At 35.2% G+C, this 26,223-nt stretch overlaps 1 protein-coding gene across 4 annotated transcripts in view; it reads left to right on the top strand.

Annotated features, from left to right (window-relative positions):
* Positions 1 to 11,417: 11,417 nt before the first annotated feature.
* Positions 11,418 to 26,223, top strand: part of LOC138701729 (ATP-binding cassette sub-family C member 4-like) — a 102,830-nt gene continuing 88,024 nt past the window's right edge. The window contains exon 1 of one of the 4 annotated variants that reach the window (XM_069828939.1): positions 11,418 to 11,789. The gene's annotated coding sequence lies outside the window, so the exon portion shown is untranslated. Of the gene's footprint in view, positions 11,790 to 25,200; positions 25,316 to 26,223 lie in introns of those variants that run through there. The other 3 variants (XM_069828940.1, XM_069828943.1, XM_069828941.1) reach the window with 3 other exon arrangements.

Consider the following 26,223-nt stretch of genomic DNA (forward strand, 5'->3'; position numbering starts at 1 on the left):
GTTTTATCCAATAGGCCACAGCAGATGTTGGCTTACGGCAGCGCTTTATATTTTTAGTTTCTTCAACAAAACGTTACACCGCGCTCTCATGGTTAACATTCGGCAGGTCTTTGAAATTTAATTGTATTATGTCTTTGAAATTTAATTGTATTATTGTTTTCAATTTCTTATGTCGCCGCTCCAATCACTCGCCTCAATTTCAATATTGCAACCAATAAGCTGCTTCATTATTAAATGACACCTACGGGTGCTATTCATAGACATTTCGCAGCACGCGCTACGAGCGGACTAAGCTAGCCCCGGCTATCCACTGGTTACTTGTACAGAATTCAAATCATATCATATCGCCAACACTGGTTTATGAATACGAAAAACGCTGATCATCCACCGGAAGCCCGCGCTAAAAATGTCTATGAATACGGCTATACTTGTCTAATCCACGTGGACTAAAACCGAGGTTGCAATGTCTGGTGCTGAGGACGAACATTAAGGTATGTGATTAAAAATTATTATTAAATAGTTATTATCAAGAGTTAAGACTGTCAATGTACTCTATATGAAGTAGTGGTAATAATAATAATAATAATAATAATAATAATAATAATAATAATAATAATAATAATAATAATAATAATAATAATAGCCATTTAACAATATAAGGGTAAACACATGCTGGAGTAGTTCATCTCGCCACGCATATCGCCGTGTGGCGATTAGGAAACAAACCAACGATATATAATGGGTACAAACATGCTGGAGTAGTTCATCTCGCCACGCATATCGCCGCACATCTCGCCGTTCAGCGGGAATCAAACTGGTTTGATTTTCAAGATGCAGCTGCCTGAAACTAGCGTTCTGATTGGTCGGTTGTCGCAACGGAACGTCATGTTTCTCTCCATCCGTCCTCTCAATGTAAATGCACAGTTGTGATACTGCTGGCCGTATACATTATTATTTATTAATAACAAATATTGCCGTGTAGATTTACAGCCATGGATAAGGAGGAATTAATAAGGAAATAAGTCGTACCAAAACTTGACAAGTGTTAATGTAAATGAGATAAATAAAGACTTTCAGTGGCAGTAATTAGTTCATTTTCTGTTAATTTGTTGGGCAGTTTCTTTTCTTATTTTTTTTAATCTTGCAGTTCTTAATTGCTTATTATATTACAGTAATGTTCATTTTTAAAGCCATTATTATTATTATTATTATTATTATTATTATTATTATTATTATTATTACTCATTTCGTTTTCAGAACGAAAAGTGTTTATACCGACGTCAAACTTTTGTACAATATTTTGAAAGAATATGTGTTTCTTATTGTGATTGACAGTGAAAGATTTTTGCTAATAATAAGTAATAAATTTTGATAATAGTACATTATATACTGTATAATTATTAATTACCTGAGAGTCACTACCGACCTCTCTTCAGCACTGATTGATTGTTTATGTATGTTAGTGCACACTTTTTGGATTTTAGGTTCTATTAGCATCAAGATGTAATTGAACGTTGACTGAGACATTATTGAATATTCGTAAAATCTATCTGGAAATGCCTTAAGCTGCTGATATAATTTACAGAATTCACCAAGTTTAGTGCGATCCTTATTGATTGGATGCACGCTGTATTTTCTTCTTCTGTTGGAAAGTAACCACCACTTCATTGCAGTACTCGTAGATAAATCGCCACCACTGTCAGAATTTGTAAACATTTTTAAGTACTAATAGGTACGACCAATAAGTTTATTGGTATTTACGACGTTGTGTTCATGGAGAATCTCACATCTGTACTCATTGTCCACGTAACGGCGAGAATCATGGCGAGGTGAATTGCTTCACTATGCTCTGCTGAGGGGAGATGCGAGATGCACGGCAGGTGAACGGCGAGATGCGCTACTCGGAGAGGCGAGATGAACAACTCCAACATGTTTTTACACTAACAAACTAGTGCTTATTCTTATCGAGGAAGTAGACGTGACAACGTGACGCTTAGAGTGAACCTACAGAACAACAATCGATCGTGGTGGGAATATATTCGATCGGTAAAATTACGTTTTAAAAGCACACCGCACGTTGTTGTATGATACCGACATGTTAACCATGAGAGCGCGGCGATAATATAATGGTTTCACGTACTTTTTAATAAATTCTTCTATTAATTTAAATTATTGAAAATGAAATATGTCTTCAAATTTCAGATATTATTATTATTATTATTATTATTATTATTATTATTATTAAACTAGTATAGTTCCGATGTTGTTTTAGATTGAGCTATTCGATACTTCTGAAAAATGCATCTTTACAAATTTTATTCTCAGTAATAACGAATTTTTTAACGACAATGGTCAGCTGTTAACCCTTTCCAGCCCAAATTAAATTGAAAATTAAAACAAAATATTTTGACATGAAGGAGAAACGCTGCCCGATAGTGTTTTGTTTCGGGATTTCAGGGGTGCCAGCTATCTTAAAAAATAACTAAGAATATGGCTATGATAACATATGGAGTCATTTGGCATTTTACATGCATTCTCGGAGCAGGTAAAGTGTATGATGCCATATGGAATCATTGGGCTGGAAAGGGTTAACTGTTGAATACTGATATTATATTATATTATACATGATTAGCATACAAATGCAAAATGCCCAGTAAACAATTTTAACCTTGCGTGTGCTGAGTTTAGTTAACATGTCCCTTTCAACCTTCAAGTGAAGTGAAATTAAACAACAACAGCAAAGGTGCCAACTATTAACGGTTTCTCTGTAAAGTATTGTACCTGTAAATTATTTTTGTCACATAAGTAGCATTGTTTCGTGTATGGAAATGTTCTTTTCTTTTTACTTTCACGCGACATCGCAGTATCGTGTCGCGGACTGGTGTTCACAATTCCGCGACTTGAGTCGTTGGTTCGTGTTGAATAGGAAACTTAAAATGAAACGATGCCTGCCTTCTCTATTTTTGGAGTAGAAGAAATCAACATATCATAACTATATGCGAATGACATCTTCTCAATTTGATGATCTCCTGCATATCATTGGCCCTCAAATACAAAAACGTCCAATGCGGGAGGCATCCAGCAGAGCGTCTAACGTAATTTTGAGATTATTTTTCCCTAATAGTTGGTATCTTTCTGTAAGAACTTGGTTCTCTCTCTATGTCCTCTCTTTACGATTTTCGTATTGTAACTTCACAATGTCCATTAGGCCTATAGTTTTAGAAACAAGTCCTGTAATCTGGGATAAATTGAAAAGCACCTCATTAAGTGGAAACTCTCTGAGGACAATTTCACGAAGATGGAAGAAGGGTATTGGAAAAATGTAAATTTTTCGAACTTCATGGGAGCCATGGATGGAAAGCATTGTGTATTTCATGTAAACAAACGTAATATAAAGAGTGAATCGTAAATAATGTCATGAATTTTAGAGGGTTATTCTTTGAGATATTTTTAACAAAAAAAAATATAATTGTTTTCCTTCTGCTTCCTTTTCGAGATAAAACTGTTTTATATTAAACATTTCTTACCGTCTTTTGGAAAAACCATTGATTTAATTACAAATATGTTCAGTCAATTGAAGAGAGCACTGTATTATGATAATAAATTAGCAGAAATTTGATCTAACAGATATAACGTTTTGTCCACACCTGTGGAGTAACGGTCAGCGCGTCTGGCCGCGAAACCAGGTGGCCCGGGTTCGAATCCCGGTCGGGGCAAGTTATCTGGTTGAGGTTTTTTTCGGGGTTTTCCCTCAACCCAATACGAGGAAATGCTGGGTAACTTTCGGTGTTGGACCCCGGACTCATTTCACCGGCATTATCACCTTCATTTCATTCAGACGCTAAATAACCTAGATGTTGATACAGCGTCGTAAAATAACCCAATAAAATAAAAAAATATATAACGTTTTAAAATTCTTTTTCAGAACGAAAATTTACAATTGTTCAGATGAAATTTCTGCATATTTAAACGACAAAAACTAATTTTTTATCATAATACACTGCTCTCTTAAATTGACTAAGCATATTGGGAGTTAATTCATTGGCTTTCCCTAAATACGCCACGAAATGTTTCACATAAAATAATTTTTTTCTCGAAAATGAAGCAAAAACGAGCAAAATTATATTAAACTTTTATGTTTGAAATCTCCAAAAGAAATTAATGACATTACTCATAGTTCACTTTGTATAATTCAGGGTATCCTTTAACCAATTCTATCAACATCTCATCTGAAAAAGTAATCAATTTTGTTGTAGACGACGCCATCATAAACAAAACACATACGCATTCCGGTAACGTCGCGCGGTAAAAGTTAACTCAATTTCAACTTTCGTCGCGTCACGATCTGCGTCGTGACGTCATGGAATTCTGATTTCCTAGTGGGCCATAATTTATGTAATGTCGCGTCGCTGTGTCGCGTCATTGTAAACGATGCATAAGTCATGAGTGACGGTTTCAGTGGAGCAAGAAACAAAAAACGAAACAAAAAAAAAAACAATTTTTAGAGGGGGCTCGTATTTTTTTTTTACAGAGAAGGAACCCGAAGGTTACATTGCAGTCTGAGGCTTATTGTGCTTACCACTCCTGTCCTGACAAACGGCCGTTGTTCTAGCGTTTGAGTGAAATGACGGGTGATATTGCCAACGAAATGAGTCCAGGGTCCAGTGAACGAAAGTTACCCAGCATTATCTTTTGATGGATTAAGAGAAAACACCTGAAAAATTTCAATCAGTAACTTGTCCCAACCAGAATTTGAACCCGGGCCAGCTCGTTTCACAGTCAGGCATGTTAACAGTTATTCCATAGCGGTGGACCAAGGTGAATTGCTGAGAGCGTTGGTGGAATAATGAGGAAAAAACGGAGGAACCTCGAGGAAACCCCTTGGTTGGCTTCTCCCGTCCATGAAAGTCATGTTCGTCGGAAATCGGGGGCGTAATATCGGGCTGGCTTGCATGACAGTCTTACGCGCTAGATGTGAGCACCCTGGTGGCTCCCCAGGTGCATGGGCAGAACCGTCATAAAACGCACAACGAACGTCTGTCAGTCATGTTATTCATCGTAAACAGCATGTTCTACTATCCTCGCCTTCAACATTTTTCAGCTCAAGGACATTCTTGACACTCTCCTTTTCCTTCTTCTGACTTTCCTGGTTAGACTGTTCCGATCTTCACTGCTCCATTCATCTTCTAATTGGCCTTCTTTAACATCTCTGACCTCCTCTTGGCTTGTATCATATTGCTGCGTTTGAAAATCGAGAGTTGTTCAATCTTCCTACATGCTCTTTCCATTTTTGTCTGTAATTATCGACTACTGAAATTATATTTCTAACTTTTTTATATTCCTTTCTTTGAAAAATTAGTCTTGTTAATTCCAATAACGGTCACAAAATACAAGCAGACACTTAAAATAACGTAAGTGGAATGACAATCATAAGCTGCTAGGCATTGCGCAACAGCACTAAAGGAAATGTCAGTCCATTAAGTCATCATCAGTATTGCAAGCACTAAATGACGAAACTTGAGTAAGCTATACGTGTAGAAATAAATTATGCTATAGGCTAGTCATCTCCCTTAAGGGGAGAGGATGGTATTTTTTTTAACTTTTTTCCTATTTGGTATAAAATATTAATTTTTTGTATGTAGAGAGCTCATAGCTGTGGCAACTCAACCAAATAAAAATATATTTAAAAAAATTATTTGGGGGCCCAAATTTGAAAAAAAATATTCCCAATCCAGGATTGTACTAAAACCGATATATCTAAACCGTTTTTAAGATAGATTCAAACAGTTTTTTGCGATGTATTTGCAAGAGCATGTTCTACAAACTGCCTGTAACAGAATTTTGATATTAGTCCCTACGTTTGTAAAATAAATAATTAAAATTTAGTAACAATTTTCTGATTTCCTTTCTTCCAAACAAACGGACGTATTTTTAAAATGAAATCAATTAACAAAATTCTGTTACAGACAAACGTTTCCTAATAGTCTAAAGAATGTTTGTCCTAAATTTCATGCATGTATCTTTAATAATTCAGAAATTATATCCATTTTTGTCTGGCAATGTAGCAAAAAAAATGAAGTTACTGGAGACTAATAAAAGCGGGCGTGTGATTTAAAAATCCATAGCGCAGGAAGTTTAAAAATGACGTCTCAACATCCGATAAGGGCCCAAATACCCACAAAATGTTATGCAATGCATTCCACACATATCAAAGGGTATTTTAAAGAAAAAGACATTTTTTTGAAAATTTAATTTACCGGAAGCAACAATAAAAGTGGGCGAGTGATTTAAAAATCCATAACGCAGGAAGTTTAAAAATGGCGACGCAACATCCGATAAGGGTAGAAATACGCACAAAATGTTATGCTATGCATTCCACACATATCACAGGGTATTTTAAAGATTTTTTTTTTTAATTTACTTATTTTTCACCATAAAATACCATCCTCTCCCCTTAACAATGAAGACATACTGTAGGTAAATGGTAAATTTACAAAGATGTTTATTGCAAGCAAAAATTACATACAATAACAAAAATTTTACAATACTATTGTAATACTCGTATATGAATATTCCTCAAAATTCGAAAATGATTACCAATCTCATAGTCAAATAGTCTACATATTACAAATTATTATATAAATACAATGTAACTGGGTCACACCAGAAAAAAGCAAGATGCTAGAGGTCGGGTGTGACCAATAATGAAACTGGATAGAAGAAAAAATAATAATAAAATAATAATAAATAAAATAACAATAATAATAATCAGAACTCTGATTAAAACTGTTAAATGTAATTACACATAAAGTGTAAAAAGAATAAGAAAAATAAAACAAAAACGAACAAAACGGTACCATAACCTATAACTAAGTTAAGAATACAACATTATTAAAGTGACAGAATAAATAAATAAATAAATAAAGAATAAAAATTTACATGATTATAATTTTAAAAACAGTTCAAGCACTTGTTTTTTGAATAATGTATTGTTTAATAATTTTAATTTAGGATTCCTCTTTATAAAATCATTATATAATCTTGGACCGTAATTAGAACTGTGCCTTAGACCTGCTTCAGTCTTACATTTTGGTTCAATGAGGGGGAGCGGAATATTGTATCTTCTTGTGTTGTGGCCATGATCGGATGATATGAATTTAGCTTGATATTTATGGTAGTGATTCAAAATAGTGTATATATATATTTGCTTGATATTTAAAACTTTAAATTCTTTATATATGAGATGAGTTGGATGATCAAGTTTTCTTCTTAAACATATTTTAATAATTCTTTTATGCAGTAATATTAATGGGCGAATGGTACTCTGTGATAATCCACCCCATCCTATAATTCCATACTGTATTAAAGACTGAACTAGGGCTAAAAATATTGTTCTCAATAGTTTTACTGGCATAAAGCGACGCAGTTGAACAAATTTGTATAGAGTTTTACGTAATTTTATAAAGCTGAGGATTTATTATAGAATACCTGACATTCGCCTTACATTTTGGGAAAATCTCGGAAAAAACCCAACAAGGTAAACAGCCCAAGCGGGAATCGAACCCATGTCCGAGCAAAACTCCGAACCAATAGGCAAACGCGCTACCGCCTGGGCTACGTCAGTGGCTTCAATATTACTCCCAGAAAATTATTGTATTCTAGACTTAGGGCTACTGGAACAAGAGAGATTGGAAGATCGAGAAGAAGATGGGAGGACGATTTTAACAACACATATGTATTAGGTAGATTCCCTAATGACGGAACAGGCCAAGTGGCCTATACCTTGTGGCTGATGATGATGATGATGATGATGATGATGATAATCATCGTACCTTTTCTTTTAATTTCAATTTTTTTCCAGTAAAACCGCTTTAATTTTTATACACCAACAAATTAATACGACATACACTCAGTTCTCTATAGGGACCCATACACGCAGAAACTAAACTGGAGGTAAGTCTGTACAAACCTAAATCCGCATGCAAACTCTCTCGAGTATGGGTGAAAAGCACTGTTGCCAACATATCGCTCTACAATCTCGCTAACTTTTCAACAAAAAGTAGCTAAATCTCTCCAAAATTTGTTAAAAAATCCCCAGAAATGTCGCTAAAAATTAGTAATAAATACCACTAAATAAAAATAAGAGAAACATACATATGCGGAGAAAAATATAATTTCCTCGTCGCCACCCTCTTCTGCGGAGTCTGGTTGTGTTGTTGACAGCTGAGATGTTGAGGTGGAAGGTGTGGGAACAGCTGATTGTGAATAGACTGCATTGATCCAATCATTGTCACTACACTTTCTGGCAAATTGTTAAGTGTGGAAATTTTCACTCAAGCGTTTGACCACAATTGTTTTTGTGAAATCTAACACTTTTTAAATCTTATATATTAAAATATATTAAAAACAGCAAAAACTACAGTCTCATTTGCTTCACACGAACTGTTGGCACAAAATTCCAAAACTCAACTGTTTCGGATCGGTTCGGAGTGGAAAATCTCCGCGTTGCGGGAAAGAACCGAGAATTAGCTGGAGCTCACGACTCGTCACGTGACAATCAAAGTTGCCACCGTTTATCGGTGTTTGGGCAGTAGCATTGAGAGAGAGACCTAACCCGTGAGCATCTTTCACCCCTGATCACTGATCCCAAATATATGAGATCAGGGCTTTCACGTATGAAACATAAGACGACTCAGTCATGCACCCGTGCCTCTTTTAGAACTAAGTGCATGACTTCAGTTGAATGTTTTAACTTAAAAGAAAGGAAAAAGTGGAAGAATATAAAAATCAGCGGAAAAGTCGCTAATCGTATTTTACAAAATTTGTCGCCGAGGCTGATTCAAAATTCCCTAGATTTAGCGACTTATCGCCAAATATGGCAACATTGGTGAAAAGTATTGAGCTTTCGGCCTTGACGAAGATTCCACATTTCTGCAGCTGTTTGAATTTTTCCGACTGTAAGCAGAACAAAAAGTAAACATAGAAACAAAAATAATACTGCGAGCATATGTTCAAGATTTCATCATTGTTCGTTTTAAACAGTTCTCTATAGCGAAATGGCGGCAAGCTTTGAAAGTACAGATTTGAGAAACTATTCTCACGCATTTTTATTTTATTTTATTGGGTTATTTTACGACGCTGTATCAACATCTAGGTTATTTAGCGTCTGAATGGAATGAAGGTGATAATGCCGGTGAAATGAGTCCGGGGTCCAGCACCGGAAGTTACCCAGCATTTGCTCGCATTGGGTTGAGGGAAAACCCCGGAAAAAACCTCAACCAGGTAACTTGCCCCGACCGGGATTCGAACCCGGGCCACCTGGTTTCGCGGCCAGACGCGCTGACCGTTACTCCACAGGTGTGGACTCACGCATTTCTATGAACCTGTAACCATAAAGGAATAGTAGTCCTATTTCTCTAGTGATCGCAGGTCTGCACAGGGAATTACTGATTTCAACAATCTCTGAGATTATTTGTGAACTAAGAGTCTAGGAGGTACACCTGAGCGTGTATGGACAATCACCTAATTCAGGCCAGTGATCTCAACATTATAAACTGGATACACAACTCCTGTAGAGAAATGCTGAAGAAAGCGTGACGTGTAACTTCCGAACTACTGGCACACCTGAGGCGTATCTTTCTCTCTTTCTAACGCACATGGGAAATGGTTGTTTTGTTGAAAGAAGTATATATATATATATATATATATATATTAATTATATTTCTTTAATTTTTGCCGTTATAATGGTGAAATATTTTGCAGCATACGGCTACCCAGCCGCCGATGAATCTTTTTGTACTTCTTAGTAAATACACAATATCAACATATTTCTCATTTTTACTGAAAGGCTGGTTCACAATAAACCGGGGACAGAAACGAGAACGGAAATATTGTTAAAATAAATGTATTTAAATGTATTCACAATTAACTATCGACATATTATTTAAAAACCCGAAAAACAATTATTTCAATAGAAACTATTACATAAGGGTTTCCAGACGTCCCGTAAAATACGGGATCGTCCCTTTTTCGCTAATGCGTCCCGTTGTCCCGAGAAAAGTCTTCGGGACAGCTTTCCGTCCTGTATTTTAGCGTTCTAAACTGAGAAAAAACGGAAAAATTACAATGTCTATTCTGTATTACAAATTACAAACATCACACTTCATCATTGTAGGTGACTGTAGATAGACTATTATGAAACAATGTTATTGTGAGTCATTAATTTCAGAAGGCGATTGATGACAACACCAAACGTTTAGATGAAGTCTGGGTGGATCTTTTTAAAATTACTGAAGGAGAACTCTCAAATTTTAAGAGGATAGTGGAGTTCATTATGTGTATCCCTGGAACAAATATGTGTGACGAAAGATCATTTTCTCACATGAACCCTCTTTGGACTCACAAGAAAAATAAACAAATTAAATTATGGTTTATTTAACGACGCTCGCAACTGCAGAGATTATATCAGCGTCGCCGGTGTGCCGGAATTTTGTCCCGCAGAAGTTCTTTTACATGCCAGTAAATCTACTGACATAAGCCTGTCGCATTTAAGCACACTTAAATGCCATCGACCTGGATCGGAATCGAACCCACAACCTCGAGCACAGAAGGCTAGCGCTATACCGACTGCGCTACCGAGGCCGACTGAAAAAAAAATACATTTTTCTGTAAAAACAATGCTTGTTGTAAAATCATCATTCTAAATAAAAAAATGTTAGGCTAATTGAAATTCATTCTTTAGAGAAATATTGCAAGGCCAAGGCGGATTGATTTTAAGAATATTGTCACGTGAGTAAATGTATTTTGTAGCTATTCCTATAATAACTTAGTAAAAACAATTTACATAAAGAAGCATAAACTTTATGCAAATATCCTACCTAATAATTTTGTTTACTATTTGTTTACTAACCCTTAGTTAGATTGAAAGATTGGCGTATTTGATGGGTGCGCATATTAAACTTACTCAATGATAACTAAGTGTCCCGTATTTTTTCCAATATGTCTGGGAACCCTATGTTGCATACAAATTGTTGACATACAGCCAGAAATACATGTCACGTTTCTTTTGCCTAAGAAACATCATCCAAGTTTCCTACAGTTGATGTAAAATGTTAGTGAATTCGATTACCTTAAGGTCGGGACAAGATACATAGAATTATGCAAGAACAGCTTCCGATACCAATGCACTACTAATTTCTTGTGATATTCCTAACCTGGAATTAATCGACGTAAGGAAAACCGGTTCCAGAGCCCCGTGCGTCAGACAGAGAGAGAGGGCAGTATAGTGAAGTGAACTAAGGAAACTAGAAGGGGGTTACTCAACTTTCTGCGATGAAACATGATCAAGCGAGAAGGGATTCCCAATTCCCCACCATGCCATTATAAAGGAAACAAAATCTATATAAAGGTCCATTCACACTCTGTACTCAGTTCTGTCTGTTTGTACAGAGACACAATTGTAAATTTTTAACAGAAGGGAAAAAGACAGTGCAATTTAATAGAAAGACAGTGATTTAATATTATTGTAAGCTACTGTGACGCGAAGCTTAAGAAAACAGGTCGCATATAGATAAAATTATAACAGAGTGAAAAGGCTGGTGATAAACTGCACGTAAGTTGAAGGTTACGTACATAACTTGTTTAGGAACGCATCCTTTTTATGGACGTCATAACTTAAAACGATAAACTTAAAGCTGGAAATTATACCTAAAGTGGCCAAACGTTCGTCAGTTTCTGTTGTGAACTGCTAGAAGAAAGTTCCTCGTTGCAGAATTCAAGTTTCTTAGCCGGTAAGTATTGTTCAACTGTTCTAAACAACCGACTGTGCTGCGATTGTGCGTTATGTTTTAGCCGATGGGGTTGTGAAGTTCTCGACTTAAGTTTACAGAAACAATGAACATGTTTTAATTATTACGAATGACTGTCTTCTATTAACTTTCAGTTCCATAATATTTTACTATACAGAATGTAAGAAAACATACATTTCTTTTCAGGTATAAATTCTTGAAGTTATACGAATTTTATAATCGGGTAGAATTTTTTTTCTTTCGTGGACGGTCGTAAATTATGTTGAAGTGTTTTATTGCATTCCCTGGGAGAGAAAGTGAATTTTCACGACATTCCGTCTAGGAAATTGTAGAATTCGATTTTGAACACTTATGATAATATCACCTATGATTGAGGTTCTGTCTGATTATGTACATCTATTCTCAGGCAGTACATCTCATTTTATGATATGTGTCAGAGGAAGAACAATTCTGTGGCCGGGAGAAAAAAAGGTCTTAAGTAAAAATTTTATACTTTTCAGGAGAGAAGTACAAAGACTGAAATTGGTGTCAATTATAGAGTTTTGTTTAATTAAGAAGTTTTTCCTGGATATTATTTGTTTATATTTCTTCTAAAATAGGTAATGTTACTCATTTAACAATTTTCTTAATTATTTCCAAAAATAGTCGTACTTAAGCCCTTTTAAGACTAGAACCCAAACTGAGTAGAAGGGACTATTTAAACATAACACCTTTTTCATGTCAAAATAAATGAGAAATGTAAATTATAAGGAATGCAAAATGGGTCTTAAACAACTATAGGACCGTTTACCCTGGTGCTTAAAGTTTTAAAAGGAAAAGGCATCAGTATGTGATAAAATAGCTAAAATACAAGTTAAACCTTTTAACAGGGAAGCATGGAAAGTAAACACATGATGGTTTGTAAGGAATAAAGTATTAAATATTCTTAAGTCCTTTATTCTGTGTGTGCTCGATCCAAAAAGTAGTTAGGGCATTTGGTAATGCTCTATAAATCCAGTCAGGAGTCTTATTTGACTTTAATCGTTTTACTAGATTGTAGAGACTTGTTTCCGCTTTCAGAATATATAAAAATCTCATTTTCACAAAAAGTTGACTTAAGACCTTTTTTCTCCCGGCCACAGAATTGTTTGTATGCATCTGAAGTCTGATTAGTGTAATACGTAGCTAATCTACGATATATGCAATGGAGGGAGAAAGGAACTGGCCACCCTAGCCCATTATCTCCTGGCCTTGTTGCCTCATAAGTGGTGACATGTTGGTATCACTTGTGAGGTTCAGACCTGTTTTCAGATAGCTTACAAAACAACAACATGATAATATCAGAAATAGACTTTTGTGTAGGGTTACCATAATTCTTTTGAGTGAAAGCGGGACTTTAATCACTTTCTTCAGGGAAAAAGTGCGCCACCATGTTTTTCTAAAATTCAGTAATTATTTGATTTCAATTTAATCACAAGACAGATACACATACCAAAATTAAACGTGAATACCACTCAAAGAAGGAACAAATGTTAATAATTTCAAAATTATGTTTGTTAAAATATTATTATAGCACTAAGAAGAAATTAAATGCATTTTGAAATTTATTAATATTTAGCTTAAGTCAGAAATTAAGCTTCTAAAGAGGTTTATTTACTTTCTTTACTCCAATTATACTTAGCAGAAGTTGCTATTGCATTCAGTAACTCAGGTTTTCCAAGCAAATAAGAATAAAAATCACTGCATTTATATTCAGTTGAATAGTTATTTGCCATATCTCTTAAACAACGAAATTTCTTTTCAAGCTCTTCTGTAAATTTACATTGTCTCTTTGGCATTGTTATAAGAAGTAAAACACAGTTCTAACGTTCACTATAAGCACGCATTAAATTGATTAAAACCCCCAACTAAATTTAGCAACTGAAAAAAAAACGGTAAAAAATCTCGAATATTGTCGTTCTATCGATAAACGAAACAAGTAGTACCAACTTAAAAATTATCATTACTAGGTACAATCTATAGCATAGAGAAATATCTTGGATGTTGACAGTATACAAGTAGGGCCTACTTACTCACTTACTGGCTTTTAAGGAACCTGGAGGTTCATTGCCGCCCTCACATAAGCCCGCCATTGGTCCCTATCCTGAGCAAGATTAATCCAGTCTCTACCATCATATCCTACCTCCCTCAAATCCATTTTAATATTATCTTCCCATCTACGTCTCGGCCTCCCCAAAGGTCTTTTGCCCTCCGGCCTCCCAACTAACACTCTATAGCCTATGCATTTCTGGATTCGCCCATACGTGCTACATGTCCTGCCCATCTCAAACGTCTGGATTTTATGGTCCTAATTATGTCAGGTGAAGAATACAATGCGTGCAGCTCTGTGTTGTGTAGGGCCTACTACAGGTAAAATTTATAGGTACTCTTGTAAAAAGTTTTTAACTTGCAAACTTACGCCAAAAATCGGGACAAAACCTATTTATTGGAAAAATAAAGTCGGGACAGGTTTTTAAAAAACTGGACAATCTTTTGAGTTCGTGTCCTAGAGAATACCCAAAACCTATTTATGATCACATTCACAGTAAAAGCCTAAAAATGCATTTACAGCATTGATTAATTATTTACCCATAAACAATTTACGCAACGATCCACACGATGTTGTTGGCTCTTTCCCTTTTGTTAGTGCAATATTTTGGGATTACTTTCAAAAATTATTCGAAAACAGTGCCTTTTACGATAAATTACTACGCAATGTGTTACAAATTGAATTATTCTACAACATTCTGGACGACGTAGGCCTAATAACATAACTATATGCGTTGGGCACCGGAAGGGGAATATGTTATCCCTGGCAAGAACATTTTTCTGTGAAATTGATAACATTGAAGATCATCTTCTCACTTAACATATTTCGAATCAGCGCAGGCAAAGATTGTTACACGTTTCGGAAATTATAGTGAGTCTGTACCATGGCGGAAACATTTCCACTATGGTTTGTACGGGAAGCTCTGTTGCTTACCACGAACGTGTGTGAGGGAAGTCCATGCGGCGGTATCTATCGGAAGTATGGGATACTGTCACCACTGCGTGTTTGATTGTAAAAACAATAAACTGATTCAGCGTATGAAATTATAATTGATTTGCAATGTGCTTAAAAATAGTTTAATTGTCTACAGTAATCTCACTAGATGTTTTGATTTATCTAGAGAAAATAAAGCTCGAGTGGAATCTAATTGACTATTACACGATTAGAAAAAAGTATATAAAGATTACAAGAAATAAAGTACTCTAATACAATAAAATATTAATTAACTTGCGAAAATATTAAACTGTCTTCAAATGTATTACTGTACCATCTCATCATTACAAGTATTCCGCTAGATGACAGTAGTGTCACAGTCTAGTATATACAGTCACGAAGCTTAAGTTTATGAGGGTACTAGAAACAATAGACCGTGCAGGTACTATTTCGCATTGTCTGTAACGAGGCGATAGTAGCAATCCTAGTGGTTAGCAACTATCTATGGATGCATATTTACTACTATTGATCTTCGTGACTGTATATACTAGACTGTGGTAGTGTTTTATGATGAGCTGTTCTTTTGTTACCAGTTGTTCCAACTATACAATCTTCATTGAACTCTATGGACGATTAAAGTCAAGAAGGCTTTGTTGAATCAGTTTCATTTTTATTAAGACAATTGCATTCTACTTCAATTATCAATATGTACCGGTATATATTAAACAATCTCTGAAACGAACTATCCACATGTCGCTCTAAATTACATTTTCTGCACGTGATATTTTCATTTTATTTTTATTATTATTATTATTATTATTATTATTATTATTATTATTATTATTATTTTACGTATAAGACATTATGATTTCGCCGTTTGAAATCTCTAAAAAATAACAATGAAGATTCTTTCGTCATTACATTCTCTTGTTACGGTAATTTACGCTTTGCGACATGCGTTAAAGCTCGTGGTCACCCTTGTTCAGTGCCTAATCAGCTCCTCTCCAGATAGAGATAGAGAAAGTACTGAAACCAGGCAGGCACAAACCTATGTTTACAAGTATATACACATGTCCGTGCAGGTGAAACGCTCTCACGGGTAGCTTTCGCCGTCAATGATTTATTGAGTGCTATCATCCATATATATGTACGTATGTATTTTGTAAAAACGGTTCAAGAAAATAAACTATAGCCTATATTTTATACACTACGCACATGATAAAGCAACTGAATAGTTATTGCCTAAAATATTTAATCAGAAAGTAGCGTATGTGTGACTTCGTTATACTCATCTTTCATATGTGGCTAGCCCATGGCTTTTATACCGGAACGGCCAGCTGTCGGAATCAGGGTATACTGCTATATTGAATTGCAGGAGCGAAGAAATCCGACTTAATCTGTTGCTGTTGGCGCGCGTATCGGAAGGTGATTTCAGCACGTTTTTAGAACTACATTGTCGGGAGCTAACGGGGCATTTACTGTGAGGATAAAACGACAGTCTAGTATATACAGTCACGAAGCTGAGTTGTGAGGTTGCTAGGAACAATAGACTATGCAGGTACTATTTGACATTGCCTGTAATGAGGCGATAGTAGCTATCCTAGCAGTTAGCAACTATCTATGGATGCATATTTATTACATATTGAGCTTCGTGACTGTATATACTAGACTGTGATAAAACTTCAATCCACCAAAAAGGAGAGAAAACATTCGTCGGTAACAAAGTTATTCGATAACTTAATCGAGGAATTCTTTGTAGTTATGTATTGTAGTCGTTTGCCTCCAACTTCTCGCATTCTAAGCAACCAATAAATCGTATCATTTAAGTGTTAGCTATATGTATATCACGAAAATACTTTCACACGATCTTATAACATGGCTACCATTTTCTGCTATTTTTAGATGTAATAAACTCAATGCCAAAGACGGTTGCGTGAAATCGTTTCTTGACTCGTGAATTGACAATCGATAAATTCTCAGTGAATTTAGTTCATGCTAAATGTCGTTTAACATTTGATGGCTGTTAGCACCAGTGCTAGTGTTTGGATTTTAGTGATTTTATTTGTATTTTACTGAAAGATAACTTATTTCATCACGCTATCCTGATTCCAAGATTTATTGTTGTTATTTTGGGGGGATTTTAGGCTTTCAGTTTCAACGCGAATGTTTAAGCGAACTATATATAAAATTGCCCCATTTTCTTGTAGTACGATGACGTCACTCGTGGTAACATGGAAACAGAAATGTAAAAAATTGTTTTCCACGCTCCGTCTCCCTGTATTGGCTCTGTGACTCGATGTTTTCCACAAAATTGTCATGAAAATATTGTATGAGTTATAATAGTATATTATGATATAAGGTTGGGAACTGCTTTTATAAAGTCGACGAAAAGCTCGTTTTTCAATTTCCGAGATTTTGTAATGCACTTCACAAGCTTGTATTGTACAACATTTTTTGCACGATGTTATTTTTGAAATTGCAAATACAATATATATTTTCCACTGAAAATTTTGGGCGATATTATTTCAAAACTTTCGCAAAACTGCACTGTAATGGTAACTAAGCAACAATAAGTGCACTGTAATGGGTGTATATCAGTATAGTTTCATGTTATGAAGGATGATTTCCCTAGCAACAAGTTTCTGTGTGGAAATTCCAATTTTCAAGGCCTAACAACAACAACAACAACAACAACTGTAAATATAGCAAAATACACGACCGTTAAAAAAAATAATATATATGAATATAAAATAATACACACTACAACACAATGTTAAAGGAACTGCATTTTGCATTTTATTACTTCAATTCAAGCATAATGTCTCACACAATCAATGGGATTTCCTTAAAACGTGTTCTAATTTTTCCTTTTTAGCTTAATTATTACAGTAAAAGTTTTACTATTTCATTGATGCTACTTTGACCGCTGATGTATATCCCTTATGCTATAGTCCCGTCGCTCTAATTTCCGGCAGCCAATCACATTGCAGGTCGGCTACATTTAAACGTGTGCATCTTGTGATTCGCTGATGAAGTCGTTATGCAATTCCTAAGGCTCGATAAATACTTAATATAATCGCCCGCCATTTTGGCTCTTTCGTTTACGATCTCAGAAAGAACACGAATGTTATTTGCTGCTCTATTATTTACTGAATTATAGTGCGTTTGATTTATTATCATAGAAACTACGACATCATAATGTTTAACGGTGTGGCAAATAGATCCCTCGCCTGGTAGCTCGGCAACGAAAGAACAAAAATGATGAACGATACTACCTACCTAGACTTAATAGAGCCTTCACTTCCTAAGACGTAAGCAAAGAGGAGGAGTCACGTCGGGAATAACAGCGTCGCGACTATACTTCCAAATTGTTATATGTGAAAGAAAATGGCCGGTTAAACTGATATAGAATTCTTTCACTGAGGAACAGGCTTGTTTTGAGTGTATGTACGATATTTAACTAACAGCTCTACTTCTCTTTTGCCGTAATAAATGCAAAGAATTTTATCAACAGCAATCTCACTAGACGTTTTGATTTATCTAGAGAAACTCAAAACTCGAGTGGGATTTAATTGACTATTACACGATTAGAAGAAAGTATATAAAGATTAGAAGTAACGAAGTACTCCAATACAATAAAATATTAATTGACTTACGAAAATACAACTGTCTTCAAATGTATTATTGTACCATCTCAACATTACAAATATTACGCTAGATGCATGCTAGATGGCAGTAGTGTCTTTATACAGACACTGTAATGATTACTATTCAATAAATCTTAATATTAAACAATCTCTGATACGTGACTATCCATAATATCATATAGCAGAAGTTCTTTTTTATCCTCTCAGAGCAGAAGCTATAACATAACCTAACTAATATACACAAGTGTTAGAAAAGTTTTAATTAACGACGATGACATAAAAAATAAACATGAATAATTTTAAAAGGAATAATTATTGAATGTACAATTTTCAAATTTGAATGTGGTTGGTGGTTCAATTGATGTTATATTGGACGTGTGCATAATAGAAGTGGAACTCGTTGATTTAGGCCTACATGGTGTATTCAACTTATTCAGGATTTCCGAATGGTGCTCTTCATTTATTTGTAAATCGGATTTCAGAAGATGCATAGGTATGATCAGTGATTTTTATTAATTCTTGTTCTTGAATGCCAATGCGAGTCATATTTGAAACTGCTGTGCATCGACTGGAGTGGCTTATAATTTTATATATATTTTTGACGTCCAGACCAGCGCAGTTTCAAATGTTGGCAAACAAAGAAACAAATGCTAGGGACGCGATAAAATTAAACAAATGCTAGGGACGCGATAAAATTAAACAAATGCTAGGGACGCGATAAAATTGTGCGATAACCAGCCATGATTGGTTGAAATACGTCCTTTCGTACCGTTTTATTGGTCAAAAGTAGTATGACGTAGTAAGAGTGTAATAGTCACTGTTAAAAATCTATCGGTCTCTGCCGACTTTCATTTTCTTGTTCATTTCATTTATTGTATTACATTGATTTTATATTAGTAGTGAAGCTTTAAGATGTGGAACATGTCAAAATTTTACATTACAATTTTTTGGCGAGATGTATAGTGAGATGAGGCCGAGGATTCGCCACAGATTACCTGGCATTTGCCTTGTGGTTGAGGAAAATCTCGGAAGAAACCATTCAGACCAAACGAGGGATCCAACCCAAGCCCGAGCGCAGCTCCGGATCAGCAGGCCAGCGAGTATGCCGACTGAGCTACATTGATGGCTTTACTAAAAATATACAGTACATAGCAACACTGTCACCACGCCATGGCGCATCCTCAGGTTGCAGATAGAGACGGCCTCCAGATACGGAGGGTAGCTGCGAATATATTGAATAAGTAGCCGCGGACAGTCGATGAGTGGTGGTCCTCCAGCTTGAGGGTTGGGCGAAGGGCTTATAATCCATCACCGTAAAAGCAGCTTGTTACGAAACCATACAATAAGCCTCGGAATTGGACTGATTCTCTGGAACGACCGGAAAAAGACCTTTGGGGAGGCCGAGACGTAGATGGGAGGATAATATTAAAATGGATTTGAGTGAGGTGTGATATGATTGTAGAGACTGGTTTAGGATAGGGACCGATGGGGGCTTATGTGAGAGCGGGAATGAACCTTGTTCACATTGTTGATTTTATCGCATGGCGACCGAAATCGAATGAAGAGAGTGTAATTTCCTTTCCACAAAATCTTTGCATTTGTTCTATTAATTTCGAATACAGACACACGTCAAAATGAAGCAACTATATTCATTAATACATAAATACGACTTGGATATCTGTTTTGACAAACCTAAATCGGATGTTCGTCTATATAAACCTTTTGATTACCCAACAAAATTAATTTTTCAGGAATTTGGTGAATCGAATCTAGAACAAATTTATAAACAAACATTGCTGATTTACTTCCATAAAAACCACAATAAATTTAAATTTGATCCTCACGAATACCATACGAGACAAAACTACAGTTTCTTTCTAAATACTCCGAAATGCCACACAACTGCCGGATTAAAACACAGCAGAAGTTTTGGACCCAAAACATATAATGAATTAATTAGAGCTTACCCTGAGCTAAGTACACTTAACTCACATAGATTTAAGAAAAAAGAAACAGATTAATTATTTAATTGTTTAAGCTAATTGAGTTAAAAATTGATACTCTAATATTTATGTACTTTTGTATTTTTTATTTGTATATAGACCCTATTATTACATGCTGTATTATTTTATCATTTATTAATGTTCTTGTGCTCAATGAACTCTCTTAATTTTGTGATATATTTTGTATAACTGATCTGAACTGCGCCCGAGCACGAGCTTCTGCTCTTTCGGGCTGTAATGCCTAATGTAGGTCAAGAGTAAAGTATTAAATAAATAAAATAAATAAATAAAAATAAATAAATGTGGTTTATTAACCATCATACAGAATACATAGAAGCCTACTTATCTGTCTTTTCTTTTGATAGAGATTCGGCGTCACGTCATTTTTTTACGACTCTTTATCTCGCAGCCGCATGGTTTGTAATTTTAGAAAAAAGTGTATAAATTGTCAGCCCAAGGTTCAGTCTCCCGCGGGCCATGGAGTAACAAAATGAAAGAAAAGTTTGAGATTCTATCACTCTTGTTGTTACGCGTTCATTTGTTACGAAAACAGTATTATTTCTTCTTTTACTGATATATGAACAAGATATAGAATAGAATTTACATTTCGTAACAAAAGGAAAAACATACCACTCACAAATAACTATGTCCATCTCATAATTCACACAACACGAGTTTCGTTTTTTTTTCCTCCACTTTTCTCCATATTTCAGTCACGAGGCAAGGAATTACACGCATGAACTTGAAACGTCACGGATGTCAGCCGTGTGTCTCGTCCATCTGTTAAAATTTTATAAAATAAAGGCATATAACATACGTTGGACATAAATGCTTAAATGTGATGAATCATGGAGGAAATAAAATACGAGCACAGCAGTACATTGGCAAGAATGAAAGAACAAAGTCCGATAACAAGTACCTAGACATTCGCATTACAGGCCATGGAGGCCGGTAATATAGAGGGAGGTTAGGGCTCCCTTCTGCATAGGTATTCAGCACTAATGACTAGGGCTAAGAATTGTATGCCGTTACATTGCACCTCATGCGCCTCTCACTTTACACACCAGTACGTAATTACGTTAGGGTGGGGGATTTCAGTGTGTTTCGTTCAGCTGTGAACTTTAGTTGATCGGTTACATTACGACCGAATACTGCTATTCGTAACAGGCAACATTTATTTATTTATTTATTTATTTATTTATTTATCTATTTATTTATTCTGGTGTAGTTAAGGCCATCAGGCCTTCTCTTCCACAACACCAGGAATACAAACACAATAATAGAAATAAACAGAGAGAAAAAAATACACTATATACAAAGTAAAGCTACACAAGAAATAAAGAGAGAGAGAGAGAGAGAGAGAGGGAGGGAGAGAAACACTATAAACAAAGTAAAGCACACAAAAATATACACAGGTTGCAGTCACACAAACTTTAAATGATTAATTAATTGTATCCTAACTAATTAACTAACATAAACAAGAAACTTGCAATTTTAATCTAGATTGAAAAAGAAAAAGAAAAAAAAAAACACAAATAAAAATACTTCTAGCAATACCTAAAAACATTAACTAAGACAAAATTTTCCAATTTAATTTTGAATTGTGATAAAGTCCGGCAGTCCCTGACGTCATTAGGTAACTAATTCCAGAGGCGAGGTATTTCTACAGTATAGGAAGATGAGTATAAAGACGTTCTATGATGAGGGATAGAAAGAAGTGCTTGATGTCGGTTTCGAAGAGTTGTAAGAAATTGAAAGCGCGATAACAGATAATTCGGAGTAGAAGTATGCATGATTCTAAAGAGAAGAGACAGTGAATGCATTGTTCTTCGTTCCTTCAGACGCACCCGTAACTGGAGGGAAGGTGTTATATGGTCAAATTTACGAGTATTGCAGATGAATCGTACGCACATATTATGAACACGTTGTAGTCTCTCAGCTAAGAGTGAACTTACATTAGTTAGCAAGGAATCGCAATAATCAGAACGGGGCATTACAAGCTTCTGAATAAGATTCTTTTTTTACACTAAGTGGTAGAAATTCTTTCATATGGAACATTCAACGTGCTGTAAAGAAGAATAATAGCAAGATGCCGAGGACGAAATTTGTGACTTACTTTCAAATGAGGAAATTTGTAACAATGATACAGATTTTGAGATAGATAATGCTTTTGTAAAATATTTCAAATATGTCCTCATTGTTTCTACAGAAGTGGAACGAAGTTTCTCTAGATATAAGGCTGTTTTTTCTAGCAACAGGCAGTCTTTCTCCTTTGAAAATTTGAAAATGTGGTTTGTTATTCACTGCAACAATATATGAAATGAAAAATTATGTAAAACAAAAGCGTGATACACTATCATAATTATTAACATAATGAAATAATAAGACTGATACTTCGATGGCCCAGAACCAGACTGTTCCAAGTCCATTTTACAATTTTTTTTTCATGAGAGCTATTTTAAGCTCCTGGCATTCAAAGCTTCATGAAACAATTTTTAATAGCTTCATAGCAGCCTTATGGAGAGAAATATTACAATTTTGTTCGATTCATAAGTCATATGCAGACAAGAACTGGAACACAATGATACACAGATTTCTTTGTTATAAAAAGTTGGACTTAGAACAGTCTGGTTCTCAGCCATCGACTTGTCAATGTCATATTAGGTGTATTTCCTACAGACAGAATATAACATATAGTCAATAAAACTGAATACGAGTAGTTTGGAACACGAAATAGGAAAAAACGTAGCAAACAAGATGGAAAAAATACTGGATAAATATTATGGATATTTAGCTCTAGGTAAAATTTGTGACAATTTCAAAAGAGGAAATTTATAATAATGATACAGATTTTGAGATAGATAATGTTTATGTAAAATATTTCAAATATGTCCTGATTGTTTCTGCAGAAGTGGAACGAAGTTTTTCTAGATATAAGGCTGTGTTTTCTAGCAACAGGCAATCATTCTCCTTTGAAAATTTGAAAATGTGGTTTGTTATTCACTGCAACAATATATGAAATGGAAAATTATGTAAAACGAAAACGTAATACACCATCATATTAACACAGTAAAATAAAAAGACTGATACTTGTTAATGTTATATTAGGTGTATTTTCTACAGACAGAAAATAAAATGTCTTTAAAATAGTGCATTTTTTCTTTAACAAAAAAAAAAAAAAAAAAAATAATGTCTTAAATTTTTCTTTAGCAGAAAGTTGTTTCGAAGTCAAAGGAGTGTCTTTCAACCACCCAAATGCTGAGGACTAACTTACCGTGATGATAAGCATGAGTTCAAACGAACGAAAGACACTGCGTTAACTCACCCCAACTCTGAGACGTACTCTAAGTTAGAGGCGCACGAAGCGCACTGGTAGTATAACGGCATATAGGGTAAAGTTGCCTAATTCCATGATACACCTAATCCCGTGATACTTTTCAAAAATCGAATGTCATTCAAAGCTGTGAAGTTCGACCATAACGCCAGACATCTTTCTCGAAAGAGTACATCTCTCGCCTACTTTTGAGACATCGACGAACTTTCTAGCAAGATACCCAATACCGTGACAGTGAGTGAAAAAAACGTATCACGGGATTAGGAGTATCACGGAATTAGGCAACTTTACCCTATTTCTCAGGCCTACTAATGACTGTAATGATGTCATTGCTACGTGCCCGTCGCCTTTATGGTAAAGGAAATATTTCCGGTACTCATTTCGTTATAGGCTGAGTAGGCTAAACCCCAGGGACTTTGTGCGGGTGGAAGAATTAGGTCATTAGAGAAAACCCATGACTCCAACGGGAATCGAATCGTTACGCTCTCACGCACTCCCAAATTCTGATAGTTGTAGTAGTAGTAGTAGTAGTAATATTTAGGACTTCAGGCACTAGCCTAGACGTCAAAAATGTATTTAAACTATGGATATATGAAGAGATGGAAGTACTACGATTTTACAGTTACCCACTTTATTCACAACTATGCATAATATCCGTATTTTTGAGCAGTTATTCACTATTTATTTGAACATATTGCACAAGAGACCATTTTTCCTGCTTCGTTTAATGAAGGAGACTGTGTCAGGTTTTCCTACAGAACGGTGCAATACTTTATTGCAGTTCGATACTTTCTCAAAGAGCAGATTTCCGAAAACTGGATTGGTCTACGTAGACCAATTAAATGGCCAGCGAGATCTCCAGATTTAACACCGTTTCCATGTTCCTTTGAAGGTAATGTGGCGAGTTTCATGCAAGCAAAGGAAATTCAGAATATTGCAAATTTGAAGGGCCGTTTCATTGAAGACTCTTACTGATGTCTTTCCTGAGATGCTTCATCGTATTCTCTTTCAGTTAGGAAAAATTCTACTACTGTACATTGCCGAAATTATCAGGCAGCACATTTCACTTGACGATATGTGTCAGAGGAATAGTAATTGTTTGTATATATCTGAAGACTGATTAGTGTAATATGTAGCTAATCGGCAATGTATGCAATGGAAAGGTGAAGGAACTGGCCACCCTACCACATTATTTCCTGGCCTAGTCGCTTCATAAGTGGTATCTTGTTGGTATCACTTGTGAGGTTCAGACCTGTCTAAACAACAACACTGCCGAAAATGAACATCATATTGAGCACATCTATGTAGTCGGCAGGAAGAAAATAACTTGTATGTCAAAGAGTAATAATTGGAAAAATTTTAATTGCTTGCCTTCACTAGTAATAATCTATTCCAATAACAATTCCAGTTGTGTGGGATATACAGAAGGAGAACTGTCCGCCTTTTAAAAGCTGTGCCTACCCAAATGTCCCCCAACCAAGTAAGAAATGCTGGCGTCGCCAATGACAACGAATGAAACAAATGTAAGTATCAAGAAATTTTACTACAAAATAGAACAAAGATAACTGCAGTGACAATTGCACGTTACGTAAACTCAGGACAACAAAGTGATAAGAGCTATCATGCGATATAGACAACTATGAAAGAAGGGAGACGGGGTTATTTAGAACAGTGACATTGACATTGGCATGGAGGAGTCCATTTTGAAAACGAATGAGTGGATAAATAGTGGCTGAGAAGGATTGGAATTTTTATAATTATTAGTCAGGAGAAAAATGATGAAATGAGTTTCAATATAGGGAAGATATCCATAGTTTTTGTCATGACTTTAATGCATTTCGTAACAACTTTGTTATTTTTATCATGTGATATTAAAGCCTACAGTTCATTTTCTTAAACTATCATCATTTGATATGCAACCAAATAGAAGGTCACCTATTTATTTATTTAATCAATCTTTGTTCACGTCATGGCGGTTTAGATGTGTTCCAGTTCTTAATCCGCCATCACTCTATATAAATATTACAAAAACTAAAACATATTGGACCTTTAAGTATCCTCTATTCACAATAACAACAACAACAATAATAATAATAATAATAATAATAATAATAATAATAATAATAATAATAAGTATAACTCTTGAATGTAAAACTCTTAAACTTTTTTTAATTTCTATACTCAATTTCTTAAAAATTATTCAGTTGACTTCATGATCATATTTGCGAACATTGCATACAAAACATACACATAAATTCTGAGGACGTTGAAGTTTCGTTCTTTTTCCGCTGGAAAGATCAATCAGTAAAAAATGTTTGCATAGTCAAAATAGAGCAATAAAAATGTCTGCACAATGGACTTTTTTTTAACCAAGAGGGAAGATGAACATTTATTCTTTTTAGCACATATTAGGTAATAGAGTATGCTGTTC

Source organism: Periplaneta americana, chromosome 6, assembly GCF_040183065.1.
Source record: "Periplaneta americana isolate PAMFEO1 chromosome 6, P.americana_PAMFEO1_priV1, whole genome shotgun sequence".
NCBI classification, from domain to species: Eukaryota; Metazoa; Arthropoda; class Insecta; order Blattodea; family Blattidae; genus Periplaneta; species Periplaneta americana.